This window comes from Pogona vitticeps, chromosome 5, assembly GCF_051106095.1.
Source record: "Pogona vitticeps strain Pit_001003342236 chromosome 5, PviZW2.1, whole genome shotgun sequence".
NCBI lineage: Eukaryota > Metazoa > Chordata > Lepidosauria > Squamata > Agamidae > Pogona > Pogona vitticeps.
In genome coordinates this window covers 171,564,180-171,576,974 of record NC_135787.1, presented here as the reverse complement: position 1 = coordinate 171,576,974, position 12,795 = coordinate 171,564,180, and positions in this window count along the sequence as shown.

Sequence of the window (12,795 nt, the reverse complement as noted above, 5' to 3'; positions counted from 1 at the left end):
ACACTATATAATCTCTAACATTGTAATTTAATATAATTTTCTCACAAACGTCATGCATATGCAAGTCTGTCCTCAGTAATATCTGGTTTTATTGTCAGAACATTAATATGATTCTTAGCCTATGCACTCCATTTGCGATACTTTCTTGAGAACAGTGCATCTTTTCCTCTTTCTCAAAGTGCTCAGTAGTCAGCCAACATATGTCTCTAACTTGTTGTTCCATTGCCTTTCATCTCGCCTGCAACATCAACTGACCAATTTTATTGTATGTTGTATTTGCATAAGGGATTCTCCAGGGGTGTTTAACGTCTTACCAATGTGGACATTTTCTGTAAAAATTACAGGAAATGACGCACATCAATGGAAAGGTGGAAAAAAACTTCCAGTCCAAATGAGAAGTATTTTTATATGAATTTAGAGAGTTCCATGCTGGTCTGGATCTATCACTTTGAACAGTGACTGTCTTCAGAAAGTCACATTGAGTGAAATGGCTCATTTACAGAAGACACCAAGTTTAGTTTGTGGTGTGTTCAAGCAGCAAGAAAAGCCACTCTCTAAGAAGTTAGAAAACTGGTAACAGTCAGAGTCAAATATACTGAGCAGATAAACCTGTGATGGAGCCCCAGTGTGGTTCCATGGTTAGAATGATGGAAAGTGACTTTGAGACATCTACCAGTAGTTCCAAGCGAATCAACTATCGTTGATACTGTAAGAAATAATGGCAAGGAAAAGCCACATGAATTTATAGTTTTAGTAGTGTCCACAATGTCCCCATTTGGGTCCGTGCCTGAATAAAGGGCCCACAGAGTGGGGCCAACCTGCCTGCTACCTGTGTGTTGACACTTCAATACAATTCTTTTTTGGGTCAGTGATGGTATTTCATGTTTCCAGATTTGTGCAAAAAAATAAATCTAGTGATTTATTCACCGCCACAATGAAGAAAAAAATCAATGAGGGAGTGGAAATATCATATCATCTGATCATCCCCTTCCCTCTTTTGTTCATGAATGAGCATTGGAGAATTATTGACCTTAAAGAAGAACCTTCCTATACGTCAAGAGATGGCACAATTCGTATCATTCATAGGCATGCATACATAATAGTCTAGGTATGAGAATTCACAGAATTTGCTTTAGCCTCTACAGGCCAGGATTAACACTATGACCTAGGAGGAGGAGGAACTGGCCTTGGGGTAGGGAGATACAGGTATAATCATCTGCTCTTCACAAATGTTTTTCTCTTCTATCGCTTATATTTCATGACCTAGTCGGCTTTATTGGAGGGATGAAATTGGCTGTTGGTCTCAGACATTCAAGGTTCAAATTGCTTTTCTTTCACATTAACTGCAATAAACGATTTGCCCTGCAGTGTTCCGTCTTATGCTGAATTTCCTTCACAAACACAGGAAGCACACGCATTGGATTTATAAATGTGAACAAGGCAAGGGCAGAACTTTGCAGGAGCTCTTAGAAGGGAGGGAGATGGTTTTTCAGCCAGCGTGTTCACAGCTAGGAAAACAAACAAACCAGAAGAGAATTCTCATCTCTGCATTACTACCTATCCTCCTCTAGTGCAGTGGTTCCCATCCTTGGGTCCCAAGATGTTCTTGGACTACATCTCCCAGGAATTCCGGCCAGCACAGCTTGTTCTGAAAGCTTCTGGAGACCCAAGATTGGGAATCACAGCTCTAGTGCTTCAGTGGCTGGAGTATGGGGAGGAAATCTTGGGCTTCTTTGGAGAGCGCTACTGTTATTCATCTTCTTCTTTGGCCCCTGTAACTTGGTCTTTTCAGTTTCCATTTTCTTCAACTGCTAGACAGCACAGTGGTTTAGACTGGACATTCAATCCTATTCTGTCCTTTTTTGAAAGGGGCTGGACTTTATTATCCATAGGGTCTATTCCAGCTCTGCAATTCTGAGATTATTATTATGGTACTAGTTGCTGTTTGTTTTGCTAAAAAAAATTTAACAACATGAATGTTGAATGACGATGAAGAAACCCTTACTGGTGTTGGTCCACCAGTGGCTCTTTGCTTTGCTTGTAGTCAGCCCAGAATCGTCAGCCCAGAATCACTTTGGTCTGTTTCTTCACATTTCTGCCTTTTGTGTTAGAATACAGTGCACATCTCTAGAAGCAAATTCTACGCTGATCGCACTTCCCATTTTGAACTGCTGCTTTTGTGAGAGCACCTTTCTGTGCGGAAGAGCCTTATATACAGAGGGCTCCAACTTCATGGGCATTGTCAAGATTATCTTTCTGTATCACTGATGGCCGGAGATTGTGAGAACGGTGCTCTGTGCTAGCTGAGAAGAATGCCACTGGGAGGGCCAGCTCTGGCACAGAGTATGTTCTTACTGTGCCTGAGTAAATGGGAAGTTGCCACTGGGAAGTCCTTCTGCCACCTCTTTGAAAGGGAGAAGCTGGCTTTGGATGCCAGGGATCCCAAGTGGCTCCATTCTGGTCAGATCCAGGCTGGTCATTGACATAAGCTATAGGATTGGAATAGTTCATTTCCCACCACTGCAGTCAATGGCAGGGGTGAGCCTGTGAATGTAGAGATGTGCTGGGTGAAAAGAAAAGCTTGGAATAGTGGCTTTTTGATTGGGGGCACTCAGAAACCCCCGATGGCATGGGCACTGGTCATATTGGCTGGAGATATGAGGAAGTGCAGTCCAAACAGTAACTTTTATAAGCTTTGCTGAATTCTAAGTGAAGTTTGTGCCAACTGACAAGGCAGTGGAAGATCTACAGCCCCATATCTCCTCAATCCCATTTAGGATTGCTCCATTCGCCTTCAAATAAAACCACAATGAATGGCTCACAAACCTACAAGCCCACAAAGCATCTGCCTACTCCTATTTATACATGTCCTATTGGTACATTGATATTTAAAAGATATATATATATATAGTATTTGATGGAGAGACTATGCAGGATGGACGGGAGTGGTTGATGCTCCCCCCACATGCTACCCACCTGGCAGAACCTGATCTATTTTCTTCCTGGAGATAACAGCTGTTTTGTCAGGACACAAGGAGAAATTCACCCCTCCATTCCTGAGCGCTATGGTTGTGAAACCTGACACCCCTTTCTATAGCTGAAATTAAAACACACACACAAACCAGAACAGACACATAAAAGATGACCATGTCTAGTAAGTAATTGACTAGGACTTTTAGTCAGCTGTGTAAGTAGCTATCCCAAGACCTAGTCCAGGGAGGCACACTCATGTGTGTGTGTGTGTGTGTGTGTGTGTGTGTGTGTGTGTGTGTGTATTAATGAGAGCAAGAGAGAGAGAGAGAGTGAGGGGGGAGGAAAAGAGAGAGAGATTGAGTGCAGGAGAGCTATTCCAAAGCCCTCTTCACCTATCTGGCACTCACCCACCTCATGATCTATTACTGGAAACATTTTTGTTAAATTTATATTCCCTCTCCAATGGCAAAAGCAGACATCTTGCGACTCATTTGTGGCATTAGCACAAATACTTTTCGAGACAGATTACAGAATTTTAGATACATTACTCATCAGAGAGCATAATTACTGATGAAAAGGAGCAGGTGTTCAAACATGCAACACAAGTAGCTTTGCCACAGCATTTAAATTCCCTTTATTTGTACTTTTTAAAGAACTTGACCGAAGAAGTGCAAACAATAAAGCACACAACAATTGGCAGTGCTTGATAAAAACATACAGGTATATGAATACATTTTCCTTTTTTTTTTTTAATGAAGGTCCTTTTTGTTGCACTGCTAAGGAAGTTGGTTTTATTAAGAAAAGCTATTGGGAATTACTGTGCCAAAAGCTTGTGTCTTAAAAAAGACAAGTGTCCAAAATCAACTCTTTCATCTCAGGTTAGATTCTTGGCACTGTAGAAGCCCATTATTTCATTTTGTGCATGGTAATATGCCAGGTTACAGAGTGGCATGGAGGAGTTTCTGCTGACTAATTAATTTGCTTTCCTTGAAATGGGGAGGCATGTTTAATCTTCTTCCCTTTGGCCCTTTGTTTCGACATTATTCTTCTATTTGCTTAAAGCAGCCTTCAGCTGGTTTTGTGAGGAATATGAGTTTAAAGAATCTAGCAGAGACCGGTTTAGATCAGATGGATTGAAAGACAAATGACCAACTCCAAGGACGTGGTGGCGCTGTGGGCTAAACCGCAGAAGCCTGTGCTGCAGGGTCAGAAGACCAAGCAGTCGTAAGATCGAATCGTTGCTTGTCCCAGCTCCCGCCAACCTAGCGGTTCGAAAGCATGCAAATGCGAGTAGATAAATAGGGACCACCTCAGTGGGAAGGTAACAGCGTTCCGTGTCTAAGTCGCACTGGCCATGTGACCACAGAAGATTGTCTTCGGACAAAACGCTGACTCTATGGCTTGGAAACGGGGATGAGAACCGCCCCCTAGAGTCGAACACGACTGGACAAAAATTGTCAAGGGGAACCTCTACCTTTACCTTTACCTTTACCTTTACCTTTACCTTAGGGTTGTACTAGTACTTAACAGAGGTGAGCAAAGTATGGATTGTTTGACACATAAATGTACTGGACTTCCAATTGCTTTCAGCTATTTTAGGATTGTTTTGGTAGCATGTGATGTGAAGTATTCTGGGGGCAGAAAATTTGTCCCTTCAACCTGCCCAGGTTGTCAACCCTTATTCTAGCACAGAAGAACTTCTCTCCTCTCCTCCAACTTCCCATGTTTCTTAGAATCAGTGTCAGAGCAGGTTTTGAGGGTGCATATAAGCTGCAGTGGACGGATAGGGTGTGCGTGAGACGGATAGAGGGGATCAGTCCCTTCTAGGCCTACTGGCAGGAGCAGTTCCAGCAATGCAACATGACTATTAGAACCCAATCATAAACATTTGTTCAGCACCTGTAAAATATGCCAGAAACACAGGTACTCGCGGGTCTTATTTATTATTTATTTATTTATTTACAATATTTTTTAGCCGCACCATTGCCAGTGGCTTCTGGGCGGCGTACAACATTACGTAGTCATTCTTTTTATATTATTATTATTATTATTATTATTATTATTATTATTATTATTATTATTATTATTATTATTATTATTATTATTATTATTATTATTATTATTATTATTATTATATAACAGACAAACAAACAACACATACAAAACATACACACAGGGAGATGCTTACCATAGTACAATCTCTAATATATAATCTTGACTCCATAACTGTGTTACAGTACTAAAATCTTTAACCTATGTTATATTCTCTACTCATGTTTATTTCTGGGCTCAATCATAAAACATTTTTCAGTTTTCTTTAACATAACTTCTCAAATTCTCAGATAATATCTATAACAAGCTATCCCATTTTAAACCCAGATCAACCATATAACTATAAATATTTATAACTACATATGTTTACTATATATCTCCGAAATCGTTTTACTTTGTCACTTATCACCACCTATACAAAAGAGAATCTGAAGTTCCTGACAATATTTTTAACCTGAATTAATCTCTAACATCCTTTTTGCCAGTTTTGATGTGCCATCTATAGAAAATCTTTAAAACATTTTCTCTCAAATTGAGTGATTTAATGCATTTATAATTATCATTCCACATTTGAATCCAATCATATATGCCTAAATTAAAGAACAGATTTTGTACCCCTTCCATCATCACTGCTTTCACACTTTCCTTCTCTGAATTCTCTTCTAAAAAACAAATATAATTTTTTTGAATAATCTTCTCATTAGTATAAACCCACAACTAATCCACCTGGGTCTTCCTCTCATAAAAGCCCATTATTTTATCTTCCTTCAGTCTTGATTCTAAAGTCTCTTTTCCTGATGCTCCCACTGCTTTGGTGAAATGGTCTTCCTACTGAATATTCCGTTTCACATCCTCCTTAAACCCTGAAGTTGCCGCCTTAATTTCCAGAGTCTGGGCTTTAATCTGATTCTTAAATTGACTGATAATGTTCATTTGGAACTCCTGCATATAATTTTTAAAAGAATCTTGCATTCTTAATTTTGATGGACTTGTACATTGACTAAAGGCTGTCATTTCTGTTTCATGGGTATAGATTTATTGCAAGATAACACTTTCTTTTAAAAAGTTCAGACACTTTGATACCGCTTCTTATAAATTCAGCAGGCCCGTCTCTGCTTCTATCTTCTCTCCACTTCACACCACATCCACCAAATACATTTTTTTTCTTCCTGTACTCCAAATTCAGTCATGAGCTTTAGAACAGTAAAACCATCGATCAGTCAGTCTTCATGTTAAATGGGTCAGTCCAGGTCCAAACTTTCACTTAACACATCCAATTGTAAATCCAAATTTGGCCAGGGGCAGTTTTAATTTATAATCCACAATTCACAGATTACAGCAAAGGTGCTTGAAGGGGGGGGTTCCCCCCTTTTTGTATATCAACACCCAGAATTCTCCCAAAGTGCCTCTGTTAAACACTCTCTTTAAGAACTCAAATCTTCTTAAACCTCTAGTATTATGAGTCTATATATCCCTCGAGAGAGGACGGGGGATGAGAAAATGATCTCCGTCCATGTATTTTAATTTTCATTTATCTTCAAAGTGTGATGCAGTTAAAAATTAGTCGATATTTCAGGGATACAATAACAAAACCATTTAGAAAATAAAGTTTTCACACTTCCCACCTTGGCAAAGTTAGGCAGCTAATTCACCAAAAATGGCATCTCCGGGGCCAGATGCTTTGAGAAAGGAAACCCTCATGAAAACAGATTGCTATCTGAATTTGGAGTTTTTCCAGCTCACCTTCGCTGCAAGCCCACTCTCCTGTAGAACTTGCCCCTGCTACTACTGCTGGATGGTCTGCTGACCCAGAGTTTACACAGAGATCCCCTGAGCCCTGGGAATTTCCTCTGCGTTTGCTGCCATCACTCCTGTAGTCGTTCTTCACATGCATGGGAACGCAACTATGTGACTGCTGACTTTGCTCTTGTGTGCAACCTTGATGTGCTGAACATGTATATGCCTGAAAAGGCTGTCACTAGCAATGCTACTGTGCACAGACAGGTACTCTGTGCAACCTGTAAACCCCCCCCCCCCCGCAGTTTAGGGATATGGACATGTCTGGCTTGACTCTTCGGCTGTTCACATAACAGTGCACCAATGTGGGATCTCTTACTTGTTGAGTATTGCCTTTAGGCAAATGGAAATTCCCATTCATCTTGCTGAATTATACTTCTTCAAGGAAGTACCAGAGAGCTCCTTGTCTCGGCGCCTTGAAAGTAAAGGCACTCAGCAATGATTCATTCTCAACAGGATCATATTTATAATTCTTTTATTAACGTATTTATTGCTTTCATATGCTACCGTTCTCCCAGTTTTGGGACCCAGGTCAACTTACAGAACAGCTCCAAACAACAGAAGATTAAAAGGCAATAAAAAGCATTACAATAGAATTAAATTCAGTAATTGAAATGCTTTAAAATCACTTAATCCAAAATAATAATTATTTTGGTTGTTGTGGGTTTTTTGGGTTCTTTGGCCGTGTTCTGAACAACCTTCAGAACGCGGCCAAAGAACCCGAAAAACCCACAACAACCATCAGATCCCGGCCGTCAAAGCCTTTGAGAATACATTAATAATTATTTACCTTAAAACATGCACATTAGCTGTTCCAGTTTTAAAATGTACATCTACTTTTTGTGCACATTCTTTTCCTCAAGAACACTTCATAGCACGCATGCACGCACACACACACACACACACACACACACACGAGCTAATTTTCTGAGTGAGGCATTTTTCCTCTTCTAATGAACTACAGGAGATCTGAAGAGGCTACTTGTTCTGAAACTGTCAGGTTTAGCAAAGTCCCTATGAATCACATAGAGCTCCTGCTCATATAAAATGCCCTTGTGTATGCAGGTGGATGTAACCATTTGTAGTTATTGTACTGAATGTAAATACAGTATAATGAAGAAGCAGCTCCTATGATATGTACAGCTTTGGGGTTAGTCTTGCAGGTGGACGCAAGGCAATTTTTCATGGTTTCTTGATAATGATCTCACTGGTTTCTTAAGAATCCTCTTTTAGATTCCTTCGTGATCAAAATAAGACACCTGTCTTAGTTATATCCTGCTTGGATTACTGTAGTGTGGTCTATATGGGGCTGCCTTTAGAAAGTGTTTTGAAACTTCACTGGGTCCAGAATGCTGTGGCTAGACCCCTGTCCAGAGTTGGTTGCAGGGAGAACACAAAATATCAAGAATATTTGGCAGGGCCAAGGTAGAAATATTATCAGCCAGTGAAACAAAGGAGAAAATGCAGATGTCAGAGATGTTCAATATGAAACACCATGAATCAGTGGCTAAAATTAGAACGTTTCAAGCCAAGAAGAGCCTTCTGGGAGACATGGGGTTAGAGGAACTGACCAGAGGCAACCTCAAACTTAACCTCAAGCTCATCCAGGGTCATTTGGATATGTTGTTCAACTGGTTGGGAAAGTGTTGCTCTACTCATGGGCTTCTTACACACATGTGGAAACTATGGGGACAGAGTACCAGATTAGATAGGATTTTGGCCTGATCCAGCAAAATTTTCTTATATCCTCTTGGAGTAGCACTGAGGTTTTTTCCCCCAAAGCCTTTTCTTTAAAAAGAGGAATACCTCAGTTACCGCATCTAACAATGATAAATTAAGTTCTTCTGTTGTGTGGGTATTGACCTCTCCCTAGAGATTTGGGAGAGTTTTCTTTCCCTGACGCTCTCTTCGCCCACAAATGGAATGAAGCTTTGGCTCAGCTGTGATGAAAACTGCAGGGAACTGGCTTGGGTGAAACCAAGTGGAAATCTTGTAACAGAGAGGTGTCTAGCAGTGGAAGAGACTTGCAGAGCAGGTGAGGGCCTATATGTTCTCCTGTGGTGCCTTCCAAAGCTAACATGCCAGGATTGTATGATTCTCCTTCATTTATCTATAATGGCTAAGAGTAACTGACAAGACTTATTCTCCGCTTACCAAGGAAATGAGGTCACAGATGATTAATGATGTGCTGCCAACATTACTGAAATACAGATTGTGTACTAAACCTGATGAAGTTGGTGGGAGCTATAATACACTTCATCATACAGAAATTTTTGTTGTGAAAGCTGATTTCTGGTGAGCTATAGCACAATCGTCCTATCTAAAGAGAGTTGTGTGGTTCAAATCTCCATTTTGAGATGACATTTAAAGTACAGCTTTTGTGAAGTAACAAAAACAAATCGCAACTCTGGACATGGTGCAAGTGAACTTGACATGTTTAACTTCTTGGCCTTTTTCAAATTATACTTTGACATGAAGTTTTACTTTTTCTGGCTAATGAAATTAGTCACGAGGGAATAACCCCATGTAAATACCACATCTCATAATTCTTCTTTGCCCATTGTGTTCCTTTTACTATTCATGCTCTTGAAGACCATAGATACTAGATACACTTACGTAAGACTTAACGAACAGTAATTATCTTTGGACTAAAGAGAAAGCCCAAACAAATGCTAAACTGCATTATCATTTGGCTTCTGACATGAGCTGATAATCAGATTTTCTTGCTTAAATCCATGGTGCTTGAACAATACTACCCACTGTCTGTCCTTCCCGATATTACCCTTAATTAGAAGGAACAGAAACACAAATCTGAATTATTTCAAAATCTGGTTTCCATGGTCAGTGGTTTGATGGGCTTAACTTTATTACCAATAAATAAACCTGGTTTTATAGGCTAATGAAATCTGAAATGCTAGGGAAGGGAGAAGCTAGGGAACTGGTATGGTGTTTACATACAGAACAATCTGATGTGGGTGAAGTATTTTGTAAGAAATAATGAGGTATTGGATTTATGATGACTTAGCCCAAACTCCATGTAAACAGAATACAACCATCATTGGAAAAAGCAAAATGAGGCCACTGTATGTAAGTTCCACTTTGAAAATAACAAGAGGTTATAGATATTATTGCCGTGCGGGCAAGATTTTATGTTTACTTAAATCACTGCATGATACTTTTGTGACATCTGTTTTACCTGAGTTTCATGTGTCTGATTTTAGTTGTTTCAATTTTTGTGCCTCCCACTGGATTGATTCTGTTATACAAATCGGCCAACCAGTCAACAAAAATCACAGAAGGACAAGATAAGACCCAAGGCAGAATGAAACCTTTAGAAACATGTGCAGATCTAAAGTCATGCTTAGGGTCTAAGTGACAATGACCTCAAATTCTCCTCACATACGCAATATACATATAATTTTTAAAGAACAGTGGAGGCTGGGAGAATATTCAGTATTTTCTAGTGGAAAGAAGGGGTAGGACTATCTAACTGTTTGTGAGGAGGAGAGGGCTGAAAAACGATTCCCAATTTTTTTTGTGAGAAATTTTGCCTGGCTGGATAGCTCAGTGAGTTGGTGAATTCGATTCCTATCATACCTCACTGGGTGATAATAACAAGCCTGTGTAGCAAATTTTACAGTCCTTGGAAGCCTCCAGAAGAAGGGACTGGTGAACCCCTTGTAAGTACTTCATATTCAGGAAACTCTGGCAAGGGTTAACCATAGGCTAGAATTGGCAGGCTGGAATTATTACTTAACACTGAATGAAACTATATTGCTATTTTATGCTGCTGAATTAAGACAGGCTGTTAATGGGCCAAGAAAGGTAAAGCATGAAGCAGAAGGGCAAAAGCTCATTGCTTTCTTCAGTAACAATGCTAAATAAATACTAAAGTGGATCCAACTGCACCCTAAATTTTGGGGTGCCAAAACTGAACAAGGGGCATTTTGCTAAATATTATCCAGGAGTCAGCGGAAATGTTGAAAAGTGTGGGAGCAAGCTGGAAAGAGGACTCTAAGAATATCATTTGCTAACAAATCTAAATGCAGTTTTCCCTCTTTCTCATCTTCCCTCTGCTGAGGCGTAATCTTTGCCTTATGAAGTGTTCCTACATTTCTCACAGCTAGGAATTGCATGTTACTTTTGTTCCATTGCAATTTCAGAAAGGACAGAAAGGGGAATGAAAAGAATAGGTCAAATTATGGCCCATGCTATTTACAGGTCACTGTCTGTCCCTGTCCCGCAGCTTGTGGTTTAACAGTATACCTACTCTGAAGTGCCTCCTTCACTCTAAATCTCTCTTTGCTTCACTGCCAGGTCTAGATTGCAGGTTAATCTGTAAGAGGAGATGTACTCACTCACTAACCACATTGCCTTAGGGCAGTGGTTCCCAACCTTGGGTCTCCACATGTTCTTGGACTAAAATTCCCAGAAGCCTTCACCACTTGCTGTGCTTGCCAGGATTTCTGGCAGTTGTAGTCCAAGAACATCTGAGGGACCCAGAGATGGGAACCATAGAATGACAGAATCGTCGTAGGGTTGGAAGGGACCTTGGCGGTCTTCTAGTCCAACCCCCTACCCACTACAGGCCAGTCAGCTTGACATCAATCACAGGCAAAATTCTGGAACAAATCGTAAAGCGGTCATTCTGCAAGCACCTAGAAATCAATGCAGTAATAACTAGAAGCCAACAAGGATTTGTCAAGAACAAATCCAGCCAAACTAATTAGATCTTGTTTTTTGATCAAGTCACCTCCCGGATAGACAGAGAGAATGCTGTAGACCAGGGGTCTCAAATATGTGGCCCAGGGGCCATTTGCGGCCCGCCGGACAATAGTTTGTGGCCCTTGCCTTGCCTGCCCCCCCTGAAGCACCCACGTGTCCTCTGCTGTCAAGAGTCAAAAAAAGCCTCACCTCGCTCGCTGGCTCTCTCCCAAGAGAACACCTCTTGCAACCTGCATCCGGAACTGCAGCCTGCCAGCCGGCCCACCTCTCTGCCGGCTGCAGTTCTGGATGGAGGGTGCAAGAGGCACTGTCTTGGGGGAGAGCCAGTGAGGGAGGTGCGCTGCCAGCCCTTTTCCCCGAGCGCCTGAGCTGCCACCGAGCAATGCCTGAGAGCAGAGCTCGCTCCCAGCCTGTCCTCAAAGAGTGCCTCCAACAGCACCGCCAACAGCAGCTGCTGCCGCCGCCTCTTCCAAGAAAGTGGCTCTCTGGCTCTCTTTCTGTCTCGGCACCCCCAGCACCAGTCCGGCCAGCAGCCGCCTCAGCACCCAGTGGTGCTTCCTCCTCCTCCTCCTCCTGCTTCAGCCGCCTTGGCTCTGGAGGCTGCCTGGGCTCGCCTTGCAAAATTTGCTCCTCTGTCGTGGTGGGGATAGCTGCTGCTGAATGCGCCTTTTTGGGGGGGGGGCTCAGAGGAAGGTTGCCGGACCTCCGTGTGTGTGTTTGTGTGTGCGTGTGTGCACCTGCGTGCACCTGCGCACACATGTGGGGATGGCCACCCTGTTCTATTTAATTTCACGGGTACCGATGGGGGCTTTTCTCCTTTGGCAAGGCAATTCTGTGAGGGGTTTTAAAATTTTATGTCGTGCCCTCCTCCCTCCCAGCTAGGCGGTTGCCAGCGCTCCCTCCCTTCTCCGCTTCTTCGTCTTGCTGCTGCTGTTGGTGGTGGTAGTGGAGGAGCCAGAGGGGGTCGTGGCCGGCAACGAGGGCTTGCACGCCCCTCCTTCTCCTCCTTGGAGCCCCAGCCAGGCTAAGTAAAGTCCTGGTCGGCTTCCTTGGGCTCCTGCTCTGCTTGGCAGAAAATCTGATGCGGCCCAGCCTCTCCCAGACTCTGCCTCAAAATGACCTTGATAGGAGGGAGCACTGGGCAAAAAGCAATAGAATGAAATTCAACAGCAATAAGTGCAAAGTACTGCACCTCGGAAAAAGAAACCAATTGCATAGTTACAAGATGGGGGATACCTGGCTCAGCAA